Consider the following 20940-nt stretch of genomic DNA (forward strand, 5'->3'; position numbering starts at 1 on the left):
TGCTCAAAGACACAGAGGAGAAAAGAAAGTTCTTTGGTGAGTGTAATCCCGAAACGAAGAAAATTTTCAGAAGTGCAGGCAGGGAGATGAAGGACTGAAGGGGAGACAGATGGAAATGACCGGAAGATGTAATCACCGATACTAGCGTATCACTGGTGACAGTCAAACGTTCCTGCTAAGCCGGCTGCACTTTCATCTCCCTGGTTCCCTCCCCCTGCCCCCGCACACACATACCTTTGCTGGTGCCCCTCTAATGCATTGCACGGCCCTTCTGTACATTAATGAGCCTAGTTTATACTGTTCATACTGTTGATTGCCATATCCACAGGCTCTAAAAAGAAACAGCTTGATTGGAAGAGGCTGTGTATGCTGTCCCAGACCCCTGCATTTCTTTATGTCTATAAAAATGAAGCTAACTCCTGGTCACATTTGAGGCAAACGTCTACAGTATTTTTCCCTTTTAGAGACGTAGCTTATTTAGACATCTATAGTGGTAAGCATTTCCCAAAAGCACCTTTGCTCTCTGGACCTTAGCGGATGTACCGTGCAACTTCCCCATCCTCCACAGAGGAGGAAACCAAGACCTAGGAGGAAAAAGCGACTCAGCCAGGGTCACACCACTAGAGGGTTTCCATCATTTTAGCATGCCTAAGACAGGGCAGGCCACTTTTAGATTTTCCCTTAAGAGGGCTATTACTCCCTTCAAGGTACATTTCCAAGGAAAGAACATAGGACTTTACTGGCCACAAGGCAGACTTTTTTTTTTTTTTGTAATGTCTGGGTAATGTTTGGGATTTAGCTTTGCCATTGTCTTTCCAAACAGCAAAAATGCCCAAATGATTCAGATGTAACTGCACCAAGTGCAAACCTGTGCTTTCTATTTCATGTACTGTTGTTCACAGAGTTCAAAATACACGTGCAGGGGGTCGTAGCTAGTGCGTTATGCACTTGTGCAGTCTCTCCTGCAGACACACTAAGTGATCATACCAACGTGTTATGCACTCAACTAGAAGATAATGAGCTTTAATCTGAGGACAAGTATAAGTCCTCGAAAAAGGGCAAGTTCGCATAATAGATCTGCGATCAATTCTCTCTCCAAGGGGCCTGCAACTAGGCTATTATTTATAAAACACAGATGAAGAGGGGATTGGTTTTATTCTTGAATCATATGTTGCTAAATCATTTTCTGAACAGTGTGTTCTAAATCAGCCATTGATTTAGTGTCGGCCACGTGGAGTACCTCGGGTTAAAGCTACTCCACAAAACTGATAAAACACACACGCCAATTAAACAGATTTTGTTGAGAATTTCATCATTCAATTTGGTCAACCAGAATGACTTGCTGTGGAACTTTGTTTTATGACAGATGGTAGTTTTCCAACTTGATTGAGTCTCTGTATACCTTGGAATATTGTATTTTTAAATGAAGGGCCTTTTCAACCTTGTCAACTTCCCTTTTCAGCACTTGAAATCAAGGCTTATGGAATTCTAACTGTGGAATGATTTTTTTTTTACTAGGGGACTCTGCATGTCAAGATTTATTATTTATTGTTACATCATTATTTATTTGTTAATGATTATTGCTCTGACAGCATTGGTTTAGCCCCACCATGGAGAAGCCACTTTAGAAGCAACTCAGAATCACATCCCCATAAAATTTAAGTCTTTACTTGGTGAAGTTTTACTTTTGCAATTGCTATAAAGAGGGAGGGAAGAATCCTGGAAAACACTTGCACAAGTTTTATTTTTCAATTAATTCCAACCAAGACGTTAATTTTCACTTTACCAAAGAAACTTTTTTGGTTGGTTTTCAGTTGGTGTTTGTTTACCAAAGAAAAATATTCCATTCATCAAAAATATGTCTCCTGGTCAACTAAAAAACTGTGATACTTGGGCGTTCTTGGCCAGTTGTAAGGAAAAAAAGAAAAGTCAGGGTCAGGGTGGCAATTCTTTCATTGAAGAGAACTCAGCAGAAAATGTAAATTCATAAGACACTCGGGGTTTGCAAGCCAGAAAATGATACTTGAAATAGGGCACTGTTGTTGAGCCCTATACCAACGGTCCAACACGAAGCATGTGGGCTCCTCAGGCTAAAAGGAGTACATTTTTTTCCACAGGAAAAAAAAAATAAGACAAACCCTCATGAAGCTCCCTCTTCATCGTTGCAGTGCATAAGTTTTGTCTGGGTTTGGTTTGAAGTTCTGGGGTTTTGTTCTACTTTGGTTTGGTTTGCAGTGTTTGTTTGCATTTGCTTGTTTTGCTCCCATCTTTCCTACCATTTTTACCTCCTCAGTTTTCACTCAGAAGGGAGATAATCAGATGCCATCCTCCATTGCAATGGTTATTTAGGCAACATACTGCTGTAAATGAGGCCCATGATAACCCAATTGTTTTAAACTTATTTAACCACCACTCAATTGTTCTAAGTGGCATTCCAGGACCATGGCACCACGACCCCCCAGTCCCAGCAGTGGTTGGCTGTGTCTGTCTCACGAACAGGTGGGCTGGGCAGCCACCTGGGTAGGGTTGGCCGTGGGGCGGGGGGGGGGGGGGGGCAGAGGCAGAGACTCTTGGACACAAATGGTACCCTCCTCATGATGGCTTTATTCCTTTGGATTCTATTAAAGTAGCCCTGCAGCTTGTAGTAGTGTCCGAACTCTGTGAATCTCTGTTTTCTCATCTGTAAAATGGGGATAATAACAGTAAGTATCTTTAAATTTGGCGAATACTTACTGAGGGCCTACTATCACCTAGATACTGTTCTACAGACTGGGGACAGAGCAGTGAGCCAATGAGATGAAATATACCTGCCCTTGGAGAGTATACATCTGCATGATGCTGTGGATATACTGAGAGGATCAAGGGAGATGATGTTCAGAAAGCACTCATGGCAAGGGCTGGTGTAGAGAAGAAATTCAAGACATTGTAATTCCTCTGTCCCACACAGTAGCACTAGGGCCCAGGACGTAAAGCTACGGAGAAGTATGTTTTTCAGATTTGGGCACAGAATTAGGGCTATATAAAGATGCAGTGAGTTCTCCTGGTCATTTCAGGGCACTCAAAATGCAGCCAGATCACCATTCGGCAGGGCAAACTGTCAAGAGGGCACAAGCTCCAGATGTGGGGGTTGGATTGCAATCCTTGAAAAAAATGGGCTATAGGCACTTGGGGATCAGAGTTGGGAGGCAAGGGCACTTGCTATTTAATTACTGTGCCTGACTTGATTGAAGGTATTTGAACATTCCTGCTGGGTAATTTGCTTTTAAGTCCGGGCTACACAAAAAGCACCAGGTATTTGAAGACAAAGTTCCCACTTTTTAAAAGCACGGTAAAGCGGCAACATGGAGGAAAACATTAAATTAGTACCACCAGGTTCTCTGGCGAAGAACTGAGGATGGCTGCAGCCAGCACATGGCAGCGTTCCTCCCCGTGGTGGCTACAACTGTTTCTGTTTCAGGCCAGTCCAGGACAAAGCAAAGAGGAGAGTGAATGAGCTAGAAGCCGTTCACCTGAACAGGCGGTGTCAGGAGGTCTTCCCCAGCCCTGCCTCTCACCTGCCCCCCTTCTGCCCACGACATCTGTGTGAAGTCCTCTTTGAGATCTACGAGGGTACCGTGCAAGGAAGAGGAAGTGAGGCGACCAGAGTGCTACGGCCTCTGTGCAGATTTCCAAGTTAGAGTACAACTAGCGCCATAAGGGTCCAGAGGAGCCTACCTCATAGGGAAAGAAGGCTTCTCATTTCAAAGTACAAAGAAAGCAATATATACCAAGGAGGCAACCCACAGAGGATCCCTGGTGGAAGAAATGCTGTTCGTGTGGAATGTGCCAGCCTCTTCTCCCTCCAGAATGTTGGCACCAGATGAATCTTTGGATAGAATTAAGCTTACTCCCTCATTTTTCACGTGAGAAAACTGAAACCTGGAGAAGTGAAATTACATGCACAGAGCTACTTAAAAGCAGATACAGGACTATAATTCAAGTCTCCTAGCTCCTAGCCTCAGTCCTTTCTCCATTCTACCACTTTACTGCCAAATTCTATGTATCTAAATTATGGGATCTTAACGTAGGGGCCGCGGATGAGTTGGTGGGAGGGCGGGGCTCTGAACTCCCGAAAATTAAATCATATGCAAAAATGTGTGTATATGTTCAATATGTGCATTTTCCTAAAAAGAGAGTTCATACTTGTCATCAGATTCCAAAAGAGGTCTGTGACCCAAAAAGGGTGAAGAACCACTGTCCTAAATTAATAAAGACCTCACCGGGAGTGTGATTCTGGTGTCCTCATTTTGGCTAATGGGCAATCAAGAGTTTCTCCACCATCTTTTCTTCAAGGAGCCCAAAGTGCTTCCAAACGTTGGTCTCTTCATGCCCAGCCAAGTGCCTACTTCCACTCATTTATTCCTCAATCAGCAATCTGTTTATTTATTCTGCATATTCATGTTCCAGCACCAGCTACACATAGTCTCCAGAGCAGAACAGAGGAAGGGACCCCTGCACTGTGCTCTTCTTAGCAGAAAGAATACCAGGTTGCTACCACACTCTCACTGTCGCAACAAAGTATATGCAGCCTCAAAATTACAGTAAGCACACCCCACATACACATGCACAGAGGGGGCAGTCAGCAAAGCCAACATCGAAAAGTGGGCCCTGTGGACACAAGAACCTGTGTCCAAGTTCTGCAGGGACACCCTGTGCGGCAGCAGTACGCCCTGGGCTTAGAAGGGGTGCTCCCAGTTGAGCCCTCTTCTGAGATGTCTACGCGAGGCCTGCATGCACACGGTTGCGGCAGCCGACTCGCCAACAAACAGGGAGAGGATGTGTCTCATTCATCTTGATAATATTTGTAGTAGGCAAATAGGAAATCGTGGCTATGGACATATGGTTACATTTACGGACAGGTGTGTCTTGGACACAGAGATGCAAACAGAAGCCCAGTTTTCTTGACTCGTAGCCATAAGCTAGATATAGTGTGCACACTGATGGAGGAAGTTGGAAAAGAAATGACTCTATTTGTACCTGGTGGTTCTGTTTCTACTGGTGTAACTTTAGGCAAAATGGAATGTACCCGGGTTGTCCTAATAGCGATACTGGGGGAATCACCGCTTGGTCTTCCCTGAAGCACAAAGAAGACAGTGGCAGCCCAACACTGCCCTTTACACGACACTCTGCCCAGCCACAACAGGGAGGCCTTCTATTGAGAGGGAGGAATATTAGTTCCACTTAGTAGCATCTGATGTGAAGTTACAAGACTTGGTTCATTGAGATATATAAAGTGCTTTGTTTACTTTCTACAAAATGGCAAAGACTACTCATTCCAGGCTCATCACTGGGAAAACCCATGTAAGTCTCCTTGGAAAAACAATGTACCTGGGGCGCCTGGGTGGCGCAGTCGGTTAAGCGTCCGACTTCAGCTCAGGTCACGATCTCGCGGTCCGTGAGTTCGAGCCCCGCGTCGGGCTCTGGGCTGATGGCTCAGAGCCTGGAGCCTGCTTCCGATTCTGTGTCTCCCTCTCTCTCTGCCCCTCCCCCATTCATGCTCTGTCTCTCTCTGTCTCAAAAATAAATAAACGTTAAAAAAAATTTTAAAAAAAAAAAAGAAAAACAATGTACTTAATTTCCAGGGAGAACCTTCAATGTGTTTAACTCGGACTTTCAGATCTTCATTTTTTAAATTAACATCCTGCCAAAATTGACTATGCCCCCTATCCAAAAACACCAAGTCAAATTCCATGATGCCTCCCAGGACCAAGGATGACTGGCCAAAAACTGGTAATGACCCACTGGCTCTGCTTCTCTCTCTCTCTCTCTCTCTCTCACACACACACACACACACACACACACACACACACACCCCGCGTACACATAATGTACATATATTCAACACGCCCGTGTGTGTAACAGTGTAACACATGTACAACACATAAACACATATATATCCCCATATACACATAACATACGCACACGCACATATACACATTGCCATTTACAACATAGCTGGCACATCTAAAGCACATTAAAATACTTTAGCAGGTCCAACCCTGTGGTTCTGTGGGGTTTGGCAGGCCATGGTCTTCAGCTATCTGCAGGGAACCACAAAACATATGATCTTCCCATTCTAAATGTTTTCTTTGCATGAGCATGTTTGAGGCCAGACCAACAGTACACTTAAAAAAAAAAAAAAAACAAAGAAAACCAGGGATGTAAATGTTTCTTGAAATTTGTAAATTGCTAACAGTTCTACAACAGGAAACTGCATTTGATGCAATTCTCTAAGTTATAGGTGAGAACAGCAGAGACCCCAAACCACCGAGACCTCTCCCAGTGTACAGAATTGTGGATATTATCTAAAATTTTGCTTTGTGACCAAGACAAAGGGAAAAGGAGTGGGGAGGAAGGAGGAAGGACATACCAGGTGTTCTCCAAGTTGCCAATTTCCAGTCCTTCATGTTGCCAATTCCCAGTCTTAAGAAGGAGTGGACATTTTCCATTTATCCCTAACATTAGTTTGATAGAAAAACCAGTACCTTTCATTCACCTCAAGGAAAGAAAGTGCCATCCAAGGAAGCCTGATAATAGGAAACATCAGTTTGGGAGAAAAGTCACACAAGTAACAGAAAGAACCATCCAACACCAGAAACTTATAGCTAACACACACACGCACACACATACACACACACACACACACACCATTTGGGGAGTGGACATTAGGACATTAAGAAGAGTGGGGAGAGAAACTTAGCAGAGTTCCTAACATTTAGACGAGTATAGAAGGAAAAAAGTAATTATTGGGAAGATGAAACAACTCAAATTTGAGCAGAAGGGCTAAAAATATGAGCTGCAAATATGGGAGTCATTCAGGAATCTCTAGAAGATAAAAATACGGAGCCTGAATTTGTACTTTTTTAAAATAAAGCCAAAGGACTGAACATTTTCTTTTGAATTCTCAGCCCAGAATTCCTCTTTAGTAATTTGGTAAGAACACATTCGGGTTCTATTTCTATTGTCTATGATCCCATGTTCAACCACCCACTCTTGGTTGTGTGTTCAACATTCTGACTTAGAACCTGTAAGCAGAATTATTGAATGTCAGGCCCAAACAAGGAAAGTTTCAGCTTGGGTTTAATAACTCCCTGGTCAATCTCTCTCATTCCTCTGGATGTGCAAATGTGTCAAAGCTGTAAAAAGTGTGTCTAGATAGGCAACGAACATAATTTTTTTAACATCAAAGATATCCCCTGCCAATAATAACAATGACATACTCATAACAGTTAAAAGTGCCTTTAGCAGTCCAATTTTGGTGAGGGACAAAAGTGAAGAGAGTCCATACCAAATATTTAATGATGTTAGAAAAGATTCTCACCTTAGACATAAAATGGTTTAAAGAGCAAAATGTGGTCCCTCTCTTGTTCCCATCACTAATGAAAGAAGTTTCTAAAATCGTATATTATTTTGTACAGTTTTGAGCTAAACCACAATGGATTTTTAAGTTATATCCATGGCAATTAGTCATAAGATTACATCTAGTCAATCAGATTAATCACTAATGCAGCATTGGGTAATCTTTTCCTCCAAAAGCAACCCCAGCATTCTGTTGTGTTTCTTCACACTTGGCAAGTAAATGACTCTGGGAGTAATAAACTGTTTTTAAACTATGAAAGAATACCCAAATCCTAGAGTACATAATTAGTTCAGTTTGGTCACTTCTGAGACAGGTGCAAGGATTAGACCCTGTTGGGAAAAATAGCACAGTTGCATCCCAATCTTGACAACGTGTGGGTCATTACACCTATGATCTGTGACAGGCAGCACCTGCTTGGGTGGGATCAGTTGAAAACTTGCCTGGAAAAATTTTCCACAAAGAGTTAAAACATGTGTCTATCAAGCAGCATTAATAAACTATACTTTTTACTTAGAGTCCTGACATTTTAAAGATGCTTAAGGAAAGTCAATGTAACGAGTGACCGGCTCTTCAGGAAAAATGATGTCCTATATCTTAAAGCACTTGAGTTTCTCTGACACCTAAAATATGTATTTACCTCATCCCACGGCTACAAAAACAAAAACAAAAAAAACAAAAAAAAAAACCCAAAAAACCAAAATCAGCAGGGAAAACCATTCCACTGATGATTGGGCCTCCCCCAGCTCCCCGCCATGTGACCAGCTTTCAGCAGAGGGCAATGTTTCAGGCCTGCGCCAGGAAACGATAGACTGCAGAAGTCCCTGAGGAGCTCAGCATATTAAACCTGGGAAACGGCTCATGACAAATACATTGAGTTGTTAGTTGACTATCCTGTCATATTTCAATCCCACCTTCCAATGAAGCATCCTGTTTCTAGTCCTGATATCAAATTTCAAGTGTAAAGAAGATTTTGCATTTATCGCTTTCACTTTTTCATACATGTGTCTAATTCTCTGATAGGCACACACCAAAGAGTGAAATGGCAACGAGCCAGAGGAATGTCTTCACTTTTACTTTTTTCCCTTTTCTTTCATTTTCACATCGAGATCATTTCAGGGCTCTTTAATAGCAAGTAGTACGTGTTCTGTTTTGTTGTGTTGTTTTTTTCCCAACTGAGCAGTCAAAAAGTTTATATGACTTACTGTCTTAAAGTTTGGGTTATTTGTTTAGCCAGGAGGTGTCTTTACAGAACTTCGCATATATATAGTACCTTCATTGGCTTAAGGGTCGCAATGTTACACCTCGGTCTCTGGAGAAAGAAAAATCCATTTCCTGGCCTTAGTTGAATACAGGATCACAAACAGGGCACAAAAATCATAGCAGGAAGCATCCAATATACCTACATGCCAGAGCTTAAAAGAAGCCAGTAGACGCCTAAGAAAATAAGTTTAGCCTTGCTCATCTGTAGCATTCTGATCTTCTACAGGTATTCAGGGTTGAGGAGAGAGGAAATACTGGATGTAATAGTTACAGGTCAACACCTGTCCGGAGAAAGAAGAGAAAAGCCTGAGACAGGAATAACAAAGCAGCATATACGAACAGGGTGTTAAATCAATTGTGGAGGAGTAGTGGGTCAGTTTTCATTTTTAGTTTATTTCACAGGGCTAACTGAACGGATGCATGATTATCACTGTGGCAAACAAAGTTTAAATCCAAAATTACATGTCACAGGTACCAAATTATACTATTGATCTCCTAATGTAAAGGACTGGAATGATGTCAGATTTTGTCTCAATAGTTCTGAGCTGGGAATAGCAAAGAAGTTGCACTCGTACTCCTGTCTGTTAAAATCCTTATTTAGCCCATTTCCATGGAAACTGAAATCAGCTCGCTCACTCTCTCTCTCTCTCTCACGTTCACACACACACATACACACACAGAAGACAAAAAGTGTACAGAGTTTGGCGTGTGCACATGTATGCGTGCACGTGTGCACGTGTCTGTGTGTGTGTGTGTAACCATCCACAGGATAATTTCTGTGGGGACACTCTCTCATCAGTGGTAACTCTCCCACAAATGGAAGAAAGGCCAAGCTGACTTCCTTTTTCAAAAGCCAATTGGTAATGTGGATAAAAATCCCCGGTCAGAAAAATAAGCACATCACACCAGGCCTTTGTTACCAATTCCTTGGAGAATTCCATTTCAGAAGTGCATGTTCATTTAATCTAGTTAACTAACTTGAAATATTCTATGGTGGAAAGTCATCCACAAGAACTAAATTTAATCCCTTGGACTTGTGCCCACTTTGCTTTATACTCAAGCATCGACATTTCCCTAAATAGCCCAGAAAAGTAAGGGCCAAGGGAAAAGAGAAATGAATGAGTTCATTTGAATATTTCAACATATACTTGGTTAAGTTTCCATCCTAATGGCAAAATAATATGTGCACATTCCCGATTTATGGAGATATTTAGTCAATTATTGCATCGTTGTCCACATCTCCCTTGAAGTTAGACCAACATTCAAATTGCTGTCTATAAAAGGGCACTGCTACAACCCAGAGTAGGTTTGGAAAAAGAATGAGTACTGCCCCCCTCCTTATTTCTTGAATGATGTCATCGGGCAACCAGGATTATCTTCTATACATGGACAATTTGTGATGGGGGAAATATTTTACTTGCTATTTTTGTTCCTTTTTTCTGTAAGAAAAGAGAAAACGGGATATCTTTTAAAAGAATTTCATCTTAAAACGGATTGTAGATGATGATTTTGAATCTTAATTTAGACTCTCTTACCATTCCCTTCAGCAATCTTGGGGAGTTTTACAACCCATGAAAGATCTGGCTTTTGCCAGAATCCAAAACAGAATGAAGAGCTGTACAGTTCCGCTGGCAAAGATCAACAGGGCAACAGGACAAAACTCATGTTTGCTCTCAAACATGAGATTTTTGTTTTAAACCTCACTGCAGCGTGTTCTCATCCGTGCTTCACGCTTGGACGGGTGGGCTTACACAGGAATGAGGGTGCATACAGTCTGTATTCGAAACCTGGGGGTGGGCAATGACGTTCTCAAATGGAAAAGTCATTTCTTAGCATCAAAAAAATAATCAGGAATGAAGAGCAAGGGGTGGAAAACCCAAAAGCTCTTAGGACCAGGGCAGGGCGCGAGAGGCCAGGTTCTCCTCCTCAGGTGTTAAGTGCTCACCTTCCCAAGGGTGTCACGCTGACAAGGCATTTCATCATTGACATGAAAATCTGCATTTCTGCGGAGAGCATCACTTATTCATGAGAATATAAACAACAGAAAATCCCTCGAGTCACTGACTTAAGTCACCAAATTGAAAACATCCGTTGAGGAGAGGGAGCCCTAAAAATGTGTAATAAATACTCATCACAACAGCTTGAACAGGAATCCAGATATTGAATCTGTAAGAATGGCGAGTCCCATGAACTGGATGGAGGCCGTCAAACAAAAGATCCCATCCTGCCTGTATTTATATGAATTCACAAATGTAATGCTATTAGCAAAAGGCCCACTTAAGTTTTCACTTCAGTTGACCTTGTATGGTAGCAAATGATTTGAAAAACACCCCCAAACCCTGGAAGTAGTACTGAATGTTGTCAGGCCGCAGCAATTGAACTTCCATGGTTAAAAAGTAAATTTTAGAATCAGTGGTACTGAATAATCTCTATAAGTATATATACTGAGTCCAACGCTGAAACTTGAAATAACTATAGTTAGGGTATTCTGAGATTTGTATCCCTGCATGCCTTTTACGAATGTGAAAAAGAAAATCCTCTTCATCCTTCATACTTTTACTGTTTTAGAGGTTTCCAAAAATATCCCGAGACTTCAGCCACTGTGGCTCAGAAGCTCTCCAAACAAACTTTTGCAAGTGTAAGCAGGCAGGTGTTCCACAAAAGGGTGGCTGATACAGCTTCCAGATGAATTGTATCTTAAGAGGTACAGAATTATGTTCCAACATCTAAAGGACACAATTACAAGCTGAAATACTGTGACACATTGTGTAATGTCATATTCAGCGTTTAGTAAGCATACACTTTTTGTCATTTTGTATCTATTTTATACAGAATTTAAAATAAAGCACACCACTAAAAACAAATATATATGTGTCCCTGCTGCATTGCTTTTATGATGGTAAAAAGAAAACACAACGAGCACCACTGCAAAATGTTTGGCCATCACACAGCATTAAAAATAAAGTTAGATGCCAAGCTGAACATTTATTAGTTTGTGATCTGCCAACCAAGAATCTTCTTGCTCCAGGGGCGCCTGGGTGGTTCAGTCAGTTAAGCGACCGACTTCGGCTCAGGTCATGATCTCGCGGTCCGTGGCTTTGAGCCCCGTGTCGGACTCTGTGCTGACAGCTCAGAGCCTGGAGCCTGCTTCGGGTTCTGGGTCTCCTTCTGTCTCCGTTCCTCCCCTGCTCATGTTCTGTCTCTGTCTGTCTCTCTCTCTCAAAAATAAATAAAGATTTTAAAACTTTTTGTTTTTACAAAAGAATCTTCTTGTTCCAGTGTTAGAACTCAAGTATTTTTCAGAATGTGGTCCATAAGTGCCTTTCAGTTTGGTACTGGCATAAAAATGAGGGTGATGAATATCTTAGATTGGGTCTCCCCCAGAATAAGACCCAGAGACAAGGATTACATGTATAAGCAGTTTATTGAGGAGGTGATCCCAGGAGCACCCTCAGGGGAGAGCAAAAGTGAACATGGACAGGAAGGAAGACAATAGGGGGTGTGTTAATAAACAGGTTACCCCTGGACAACCAGGGCCCGATCCCACAGGAGACTCCTGGGAGATGATGGTGGGAAATGCATCCGAGTTGATCCACATGAGGAATGAGGAATCTGGGATTTTTAACTTCCAACGGCCATCACACAATGGCCAAGGGCTTCTCATGGGGCATGAATTTGCTAGCCCCTCTGGCCTGTCCCATCTGTGACCTGAAGGGCAGCCTTCAGGGAGAGAACTGCAGGTGTTCTGTAGATGTTGCTGCCATATGCTAAAATGGTGTGTGCCAAAGGATGTGGACAGAGCACCAGCAGTGTCTGCTGCAATTACGAATAGTCTTCAAGATACGTGCAGACAATGAACAGAATCTTGTTTAATTCTCTGAGAGATCAAAGGTGTAGGGGCTTCAGGGCCATAAGCCAAGACTGAAGGTAATTAAGGTTAAGGTCCTAGTAGAGTAACACCACCAACAGAAAACTAAAACTGATTAAGGATACAGAATAACTAAGGCTATAGCTGTGGTCAGCACAGATAAAGATGATGGCCCATCCGGTGCTCTGGAAGCTAGGTCATTCTGAGGTATGAATAGGATTAAGAGACTGAATGAGTTTGGTGAGCTCTTTATAGATTTTGGATACTAGCCCTTTGTCTGATATGTCATTTGCAAATATCTTTTCCCATTGTTTTCACTCTTATGTGGATCCTGAGAAACTTAACAGAAACCCATGGGGGAGGGGAAGGAAAAAAAAAAAAGAGGTTAGAGTGGGAGAGAGCCAAAGCATAAGAGACTCTTAAAAACTGAGAACAAACTGAGGGTTGATGAGGGGTGGGTGATGGGTATTGAGGAGGGCACCTTTTGGGATGAGCACTGGGTGTTGTATGGAAACCAATTTGACAATAAATTTCATATTTTGAAAAAAAAAAAGAGACTGAATGATTCGAGAAAAAGCACGTCGAGGTCTAGCGTTAGAACCAAGAAAAGTTCCAATTCTAGGAATTGTATCCAGTGGTGTGCTTATAAACTTTAACAACTGGCTTTCCGGGGAAGAGGAGACATAGCCAATTCCAAAGCCATTCACAGTTTAATGAGTGGCTCACAAAATTCCTAAAACTTTAACAATCGTCTCTCACAAGCCGGCATGGGCTGGCCCCAACACATCACTGCCAGCCACTCTCCTCCCAATATCCACCCTCTTTTTTGAGGTTTGAAGGGTTAATGGCCAACTATTCAAATATATCCAGTGCCTGATGTCAGAGGGTATGCCTGTAATGACCAGTACCTGGATGGGTGGATGACACTACTGATTTAGCTCTTGGGGATACTCAGTAGAGGCTGTGGCCTCTTCACACCCTCTGATTCTCTCCTTTGTCGTATCTTTCCTGGAACCTTTGAAGCCCTTTGTGTCTGGACTTGAGCTTCTGACAGAAGTGCTTCTGGGTCAGACTTTGTCAGTCCTTCACTCCCACTTGCACACTGGCAGACATCTATAATGTGTCTACTCCATTCCATGTCTCTTCCGATAGCTTATGCCCTAAGAGTCATGTCACGTACATACAAGTAAAATCAAACTATACTCAGATCCAAAAGCAGAAGAACCTGGAGCTGTCATGAGTACTTAAATTAATGAACATTTATTGCACCAAAGCCCTGTGTTCAATGGATATTGCAGTTAATGTAGACTTTGTCTGCCCTAACCATGAACAAAAAGTTACACATGTGAGGCGCCTGGATGGCTCAGTCAGTTAAGCGTCTGACTTTGGCTCAGGTCATGATACCATGCTTTGTGAGTTCGAGCCCCGTGTCAGGCTCTATGCTGACAGCTCAGAGACTGGAGCCTGCTTTGAAAATTGTGTGTCCCTCTCTCTCCACCCCTCCCTTGCTCTTTCTCTCTCAAAACTAAACATTAAAAAAAATGTTTTAAGTTACACATGCAATTCAATAGAGGAGCATGTGCAGTTCATACAACATCTAGCTTCCTTCCCACCCAGAGTTCATGGACCCCTTTCTCACTCCATCACATCCTAATAGAGGTCACTGTCAACCATAGCTATAAGAAGCCACTCCTTTTTCTGCAAGAAATGGCTCCAATTGCTGCACACCACCAACTGGCATTCACCATAACATTCATATTTTTTAAATAATTATTGTCTTCCAAGTGACTTATATCATCTAAACCCTGTGTGTCTTTCACTATTCAGCCCTACATTTTTATAAACTCCCCGACAGTCCACAAGTTCTACTCTGGATTCATGCTGAATTGTGGCCCAATTTCTTGGTTGTTTCTTCTGTGTTCAAAAAAGAAATATAGATCTATTTTCAAAGTAAATATTCCCCTTTCCCTGTCTTCCTCTGGTCTTACATAAGTTCAAAGTTACTAAGACAGCTCTCATGTACTCTTTAGATTTCTTTGCACCTCGGTAAACTCTCCCTATACCTCTTTGCTGCTAAGGTGGCAAACTGGAGTTGAATTCTTTTGTTACCATGTTTTAAGGCCAAAAAATCTCTTAATTATGTCTAGTGGAGTATTAGGGGATAAAAGAGTATGCCGTTCTGATTATTTGCACCTGGCTGCTCTGCATGTGCCAGTGTTCGGAAGGCATCTAAAGGAAGGCCTGGAAAGGAAAGAACTAACCAGAAGCTCACAATTCTTTATCTTCCTAGGGCTTCTTTTCAGGGTAGCTGCCCCTAAGCTCTGATCAAGGCTATGATTTTAAACTCCCTTGTATACTTTTCTGCTCTTATCTGATGCCTAGCAGCAGAAAATAGCAAAGTGAGTAACAAAAACTTTTCAACAGAGTTCCAATATTTCCTCAAGAGGTATTCAAATGGAAGCATTTCTTCACTATTCTCTGGCACATTTTCCTTTGGAGAAATTGTGATCTACAAAATATTTCATTTTCTACCACATCTTTCCCATCATTTTGTCCACAGCAGCCAGATGGTATTTCTTATTAGGGGATGAAAAAAATGAGACAAGAATAACTGGCCACTGACCAATTAGGAATACTGCCTGATACATGTTTTTCCAAGTACTTACTCTTGGTTCCAGGTAGCAAGAATGTGTCAGCTTTAACATTCCCCAGCATCTTAAGTCTCAAGGCAACATTTCTAAAACCCTCAGCTTCATCTCAAAACCAAACTGAGCTCCAGGGACAGTGACAGGAGGCTGTCACTTAGGAATCACCACTGGATTACAGACCTGAATAGGCAAGGTACTAGGAGATGTGGGGTGGGAGTGGGAAGAGGAAGAATGGAGAGCCTAATCTGTATTTAAATAAACTTCATTTCCTTAATACACTACTTTTTATAGTATTTCTTCATATCAGATGCTTGGCTGTTTGGAGCTGTCATTTCTAGCTCCCTAGTCAATGCTAGAAGCATACTTTAAAAAAATATATAATATTATAAAAAGACACCTAAATGGATTTTTCTTTGAAAGCCTACTGATTTGCATTATCATTCAAGAAAATTTTTTCTTAATTTCAAATTAATTTTTGATTAACTTACTCTTGAGTTTAAATTGTTCTGCCCACCAGGTTTTCAAGGAATAACTGCCAAATTCCTTAATGAACTAAGGAAACTGCTATATCAAAGAACCTCTTGGTTAAATGGAATCAACATATCTCACCATAAAAGAGAGGTTCTATGGAGTAAGGTTATTTCCCCCAACTGACCAGGAGACTGATTGATTGAGGACTGATTAAATAAAGAAATAAAGAAAACACTTTGTTGATCTTATTACAAATTTTATATACTTAATTGTTCCATGTGAAAAATGGCATCTCTGGCAAAGTGGTCCTCTGTTAGAAATGAACTTGATTATCAATCAGCTGTTGCACACAAAGCATAATTTTCTACTACTGTTAATTAAAACTGCCTCTTAAACTCCTTGCATCCACTCACCCATCAAATATTCCAACCTCCTACAACAGAGTCACCTAACTTTCCCTCAAATCACCCACCAAGGAAAACACAGAGGATACTCACAATCTATGCCACAGGTGGTGAAATGCAGTGGGAAACTGGGTGGAATTTAAATATCTCTCCTGCCCACACTGGCCTCTCACTACTAAGATAATAAGTTGCTGCAGATGATGAAAAGTGAGAAACAATTCTCTAAAATCGGAGATTTTGTTATCTCATGGAAAAGGATGTTTGTAAATTTTTGCCACTGCTGGAAAATGCAATATTTGGGTCATTTAATTGCAATAATGTTAGCTTTCACATCTGCCATCATTTTTAAAACATTTGCATATAGTTATGAATATAACACAAGAAATCAAAATAAATATTAGGACAAATTAATCATTAACAACTTTATTTAAATTCTGTGTAAATGCTTTCTCTGTTATATTTTGTAAATCATTTCTCTTATACAGAAATATATTTATTAAAAAATTCAAATAATAATGGGATGTTTTGGATACCTATATGATAAAAGTCTTAAAATTACTGCTTACCTCTAACCTGGTGATTCCATAAAATAGATTACAGTCATTGCAGCATTAAACTGGAGGCCTAATGTAGCATCTATTTTTGGAAATAGGTGCTAAGTAGAGTATTTTAAGAGGCAAGTCTACTTAGATCAACTGTTGGCCCTACCTTGTGACAGGCATGAATTTTGATGCGACCCATGGTAAGGACAAGAGGGTGTGAAGGGTAACATGGGACCCTGCTCCCCATGATAAACACATCTCCGTCACCTTAATGGCAGCACATATGTGCTGTCAGCCTCTTATGGGCCTCAACAGTTGTCATTTGTTTTTGACTGGTATTACAGAAAGCGAAAGTTCCCTGACACACACTCGTTCAGGAATAATGAGTATATAGCACAAGTGACACTGAAAAATGCAGGGGTCAATATAGCTTAGAAAAGAATTAAAGAGGGCAAGAGAGTGACAAAACATTTTGGAGGCAACTGCAGCAAGAATAAAGGCTTAATTTGTGCTTCCTGCCCTTCCTCTGTTCTACAGCACTATCTGTTTTCTGTGTCCTGCAAAGGGTCATCACCCATAATCCCAAAGATCCACTCTTCACCAAAAAGCCCAAATGACTCAGGATCTGATGGACTGTGGAAATACGACCTCCTTGTGACACTACTAAATTAACCCAGAAGTGAATGCAGGAGGGGTACATGCTTTCTCAGCAGCATACCACTGGTTTCAGTTCATTGTATATGACAGTCATTGCTCCATTATAGGCAGCCTTGGGAGAAACTTAGCTGTCAGGGGAACCTATGCCTAGAAAGAAAAATAAGATATGCACATTAATTCTAGCATCCAAGGGACTTACTCTTTTTCTGCAGTGTCTTTTACCCACCTCTGAATCCTACCACTCCTACTCTCCTCTGCTAATCTGGAAATATAGTGGAAATTTATCTTAATTTAACCACACCCCTCAAATGCCATTTCCACTCACTGCATTATTAGGATGAATTAGGTTGCAAGTAATTGAAAAGCCAACTCAAAATAGCTCAAACAATAAAAGACTTATGTAATTTGAAAGCCCGGTGTCAGGGCATGCAGGTTTCAGGGCATGTTTGATTCAGCAGTTCAACAGTGAGACTGAAGTCCTGGATTCTTTCCTTTATGTATCAACATTATTGTCAGGCTGTGTCCCCTACATGATCTCAAGAGAGCTTTAGTGGCTTCCAGAGCTACATCATCCTCTTTAAGACAGTGAGAGTAGTGTCAAGGGTAGAGTCAGTTTCCCCAAATGCAATTGAAGGAATAGAACCAAAATTCTCAAGGTTGAGGAAAAGCTATGCCGAAATGCACTTACTAGGTTACTAGGCTAGAGAAGGAAGATGGAAGAGAAGCAATCGTTCCCTAGAAGGAGAAGCCACCATCCATACTCTGTCCTTCCTCATTGCTCTCCTCATACCCTAAGCATCAAGGAAGCTCAGACTAGGTGTTCTCTGTTGAGAAAGATAAGAAACACGTGATGGCACGGCACATACACACCTGACTTCAGAAATACTCCTTTACTGTTTAACAAAAGGAGCCACTTTTTAAGGCTGGATGATTTTAGCCAGCAGTGGGCCACAGGCTACACAGCATTGGTAGAGGCCGTCGCTACAACAGGACTATGACTGACACAACCAGCACACCAGACAATTCTACACACCAGTGCCCTGGTGGAGTATCAGCACACAGAAAGAAGCTGCCCAATAAGATGCGCTGTCAGAGGACTCAAACGTATGACAGTTCTATTCCATTGCCAAGGGCAGAAAAGAACACCTTCAAGAGGTAACTCCCCAAATGCACTGCTTGTCTGGGAACCTAATCTATTGTCCACTTCCCTGCCCTCCTCACCTCTTCCTGCTCCTTAGGCCTTACCTCTCAGCAGCAAAGAGGAAAAGAGCACCCGTGTCAACAGAGTGGGTGTCATCCTCCTGCTCTTCTGCTCTGTCATTAGGCAAGGCTCATGGCTCTACTGTAGATTTTCGTTCCTTGTATTCACTATTCAAGCAAAAAGTGAAGGAGCAACAGGTGTCCTACTTTATCCACCGATGAAGTGACTGAGAAAGAAGCCATACAACCAGTCACAGGACTATCTCACAGGCAACAAGGGAGGATCCAGCCCTTCTGTAGTTTCTGCCCTGTCATTTCTCCAGTGCTTGCAATGCAAGCCATGCCTTGCTTCTGAAACACTTCCCTCTGAAAGGAGTTGAGCCAGCCAGTAGTGAATGTCTAAGCCATAATTTCTGCCTGTAACTCTATGCCCTAACACTGTGAAAATTTCTCAGACGGCCTGTCCTGGGGCACGGAGTGGATCACCAACAGTATCTCTCTATGTGGAGGCCAACATGTTACAAGGCCATGAAAGATTACTTCCTTCAGGGGATTTTCTCCCCCGTTGTTTTCTTGTCTATGTCACTCCAGATCCTAGCTTTCCTTTCAAGCTTGATAAATGGAGTGGCTCATGGTCAGAATAGTTATTGCTATCAGCAAAATTTAATAGCATTCAGTTAATTTATAGGAAACAATAGGGTCCGTTAAATGCTAAAGTCTGCTTGAATCATTCACCTCTGCAACACAGGTGTGTTTGGCAGCTGATATGTTGTTTTTGTTTTGTCTGCATTACGGCAGGCTTCCCTGACATCACATATTCCACCAAAGGAGCAAAAGCTAATTCAAAATGGATCTGCACCTTGGAAGTCCAGCATGCTGTGTATTTATTTGGTCCCAGTGAGACTTATTTAACATTTCTGGTAGATGAGGAAACATTTTTACATGAAGAACTATAATTTGCAGATTACAACTGAGCATGGATTTAAAGAGAAAACAACAGCACAAGTCATGTTCATGAGTACAATTACTAATACAATCATAAACTACATCGGGCCAATATTGAAGACAGTGATTCTCACACTTACGAAGTTATGGCATCCTTTTGTTTATTTCTAATAGCTCCATATTCTGTGCTAGAGTGGTTTTTTTTTTTAATTTTTTTTTTCAACGTTTATTTATTTTTGGGACAGAGAGATACAGAGCATGAACGGGGGAGGGGCAGAGAGAGAGGGAGACACAGAATCGGAAACAGGCTCCAGGCTCCGAGCCATCAGCCCAGAGCCTGACGCGGGGCTCGAACTCACGGACCGCGAGATCGTGACCTGGCTGAAGTCGGACGCTTAACCGACTGCGCCACCCAGGCGCCCCGCTAGAGTGGTTTTTTAAAATTATATTAAAAATTATTTTGAGGGTTTTATTTTCTTTAGAATCCCATGACAACCTTCCAGGTCACTGAAAGATAGCTCCAGTATTGTAATAAAATCTGAAGTAAAGAATCAGTGATCCAGGGTTTTAGGAATTATACAATATATATTTAAACTAAGCCAACATTCTTTAGGTTTCCATAGCTAAAAACAGAGTTTTCCTCTTTTTTAGAGCTTTTTTTTTTTCAAGTCATCCTGATTTGGCAAGACTCTGGAAGGTTGGGGCTCTCAAACTTTGGAAGAAGAATCACCTGGAGGGTTTGTTAAAACACAGATGGGTAAGCCTCATCCCCAGAGATTCTGTAGTAGGTGTGGGGTAGAGAGCAAGAATCTACATTTCTTGGGACGCCTGGATGGCTCAGTTGTTTGAACGTATGACTTTGGCTCAGGTCGTGATCTCATGGTTCATGGGTTCAAGCCCCACACGTGGCTCTGCGTTGACAGCTAGGAGCCCAGGGCCTGTTTCCAATTCTGTCTCTCCCGTGCTCTCTCTCTCTCTCTCTGCCTCTCCCCCACTTGTGTGTACCCAGGCTCTCTGTCTCTCTCTAAAAATAAATAAATAAACTTAAAAACTTTTTAAAAAGAATCTGTATTTCTTGTTTTTAATGTTTATTTATTTTGAGAGAGACAGAGAGAGAGAGAGAGCGCAGAGAAGCAGGGGAGGAGCAGAGAGAGAGAGGGAGGGAGATAATCCCAAGTAGGCTCCACACTGTCAGTGCAAACCCCAATGCAGGGCTTGATCTCACAAAACCTCAAGATCATGACCTAGGGCAAAGCTGGACATTCAGCTGATTGAGCCACCCAGGCACCCCACAAATCTCCATTTCTTTTTTTTTTTTTTTTTTAATTTTTTTTCAACGTTTATTTATTTTTTTGGGACAGAGAGAGACAGAGCATGAATGGGGGAGGGGCAGAGAGAGAGGGAGACACAGAATCGGAAACAGGCTCCAGGCTCCGAGCCATCAGCCCAGAGCCTGACGCGGGGCTCGAACTCACGGACTGCGAGATCGTGACCTGGGTGAAGTCGGACGCTTAACCGACTGCGCCACCCAGGCGCCCCCAAATCT

This window comes from Lynx rufus, unplaced genomic scaffold, assembly GCF_022079265.1.
Source record: "Lynx rufus isolate CCGP_SWC_20201006 ecotype Redwood Valley unplaced genomic scaffold, mLynRuf1.p SCAF_14, whole genome shotgun sequence".
NCBI lineage: Eukaryota > Metazoa > Chordata > Mammalia > Carnivora > Felidae > Lynx > Lynx rufus.